This window comes from Mustela nigripes, chromosome X (genome assembly GCF_022355385.1).
Source record: "Mustela nigripes isolate SB6536 chromosome X, MUSNIG.SB6536, whole genome shotgun sequence".
Taxonomy (NCBI): Eukaryota; Metazoa; Chordata; class Mammalia; order Carnivora; family Mustelidae; genus Mustela; species Mustela nigripes.
Window position 1 is genome coordinate 112527870 of NC_081575.1, and position 2485 is coordinate 112530354.

The following is a 2485-nucleotide window of genomic DNA, read 5'->3' on the forward strand; positions in this document are numbered from 1 at the left end:
GAGAAGCAGACTTCCCACTGAGCAGAGAGCCCGATGTGGGGCTCGATCCCAGGACCCTGGGATTATGACCTGAGCTGAAGACAGACACTTAATGACTGAGCCACCCGGGGCACCCCTATTTTGAGAACTTTCTATGTAATATGTAACTTGCAGTGTCTTTGGATTTGAAGTCAAGTTATTAACTTAATGGTGTCTCATATTTGTCACTTGAGCTTTTGTCTTTATATTCACCTGACAGGACCTATAAAAGTTGACATTTTTAATCAAGACATTTTGAATCATGACATTTTGAGCTGCACATCTGACAATTTTTGTTGTTATTGTCAAACAAATCCAAACATATGAGCACATTAGCCCATAGCTGTAAATTTGTTTTATCCTGATATAAAAATCTTATTATCTTAAGAAATTTCATATTTCATAGCTCTTTAATATTATGATAAATCTGCTCTAAAATGGTATGAAAGTCACCTGTAATGCCTTTATCATAAAAAAAGAAATTTACACTAACACCATGGTATTCATTTATGGTTCCTTTTAAAAGAATATTGTTGGATGCTTATTTGATGTTATGAATGAAATATCTTTGGATGTCAGTGGGTAAGTTGTACACACTTCCCCTTATAAATTCTAAAATTAAAAATGCATCAATGTACTTCAGATTAATAAGAATGCTACTGAAAATGGGATATACATATATATATGTTCAGTTAAATTTGAAAAGGGCGTAGAAATTTAGAAAACATTTTTTTCTAAGTAATTACTGGGGTATAGAAAAAATTAATTTTCATTTTGGAAATGAATAATAATGAGATCACTGTACCTCTACACTTATGTCACATGGCCAAAGAAGTGGTCAGAGGAAAACTCACAGCCACAGATGTTTTCATTATTAACTATGACTAAAAATAAATGAGCTTATTAGTCAACTCAAGAGTTATAAACAGAACAACAAAACAAGTGTAACAACAGAGGAGGGACTTAATAAATGTAAACACAATGGTCAAATCAGAAAACAGAAAGAATAGAAATAAAAATTAATCTAAGAACATGTTTGACAAAGCAGTAACAAAAATTAGCAAAACTTCTGGCCAGTCTAGTGGAAAATGAGAAAAAGTGTATTTGCTAGAAAATACATAAAACACGGCAACAGATGTAGGTATTTGATGGGAAATAGTCTATAAAGCTCATGATAGAGCACAGCGGTCCAAGATGGCAGAGGAGTAGGAGACCTGAGTTTCTGGAGCCAGGAATTCAGCTAGACAGCTACCAAATCCTTCTGAACGCCTGTGAACTCAACGAGAGATCTAAGAAAAGAAGAGCGGCAACCCTACAAATAGAAAAGCGACCACTTTCTGCAAGGTGGCAGGTGTGGAGAAGTGAATCTGAGGTGACATACGGCAAGATAAACTGCGGGCGGCGGGGAGTCCCCATCAGACGGCTGCTGGAAAGCGATTTAGCAGCAGAACACAAAATCAGAACTTGAGAAGTCGGCTCCAGTGAGGGACATCCCTGCCTGAAAGGCGCTCAGCTGGCGAGGTGGGGAAGAGTCCTAGGTGGGACAGTGTGGTCCCCGGATCTCTGGGGTCGCAGGAAGACTGGGGATGCCCGAGTGAGGCAGAACTCCCAGGCAGCGGAACGGGGCAGGTGGCTGCAGGAGTGGGCTCTCAGCTTGGGGTGGTCATGAACTGCGAACCGTGGCTCCGTCAGGTTGACTGCACTCCAGGCTGGGGCCCAGCAAGCGGCAGAACCGGGGACGCCCCCCTCCATCCCCCAGGAGGAACAGCGTGAGTAGGTCACAGGCCGGATGAGCACGGAGTACAGACGGAGACCTGGGAGACAGGAGTGATGGGCTGCCTTTCTCTGAGGTCACGCTGAGGAGTGGGGGCCCCCAGAACTCAGCTCAGGGGCTGGAGACTGGGAGGCCGCCATTTTCATTCTCACCCTCTAAAGATGTGAAGAAAGCCCTCAGGGAACAAAAGCCACATAGGGCAAAACAGAGCAGGTGACTTAGCCTGGCCTCCACGCAGGGGCTGTATAATTACACCGGGAGCAAATACACTTGAGAATCAAAGCAAAAGGCCCCTCCCCTAGAAGATAAGCAAAAACATCCAGCCAAGATCAAGTTTACTAATCAGTGAGAACTGCAAAACTCCAGTGCTAGGGGAATGCAGCCTATAGAATTTATGGTTTTTTCCCCACAATTCTTTAGTCCTTCAATTTAAATTTTTCCTCTTTCCTTTTACAACCAATTTCTTCTTTTTTAATGAATACATTCTTTTTTTTAAAGATTTTATTTATTTACTTGACAGAGAGAAAGAGATCACAAGTAGACACAGAAATAAGTCAATCAGAGAAAGACAATTATCATATGATCTTGTTGATATGTGAAATTTAAGAAACAAAACAGAGAGAGGATCACAGGGGAAGAGAGGAACAGGTAAAACAAGATGAAATCAGAGAGGGAAACAAACCATAAGGTACT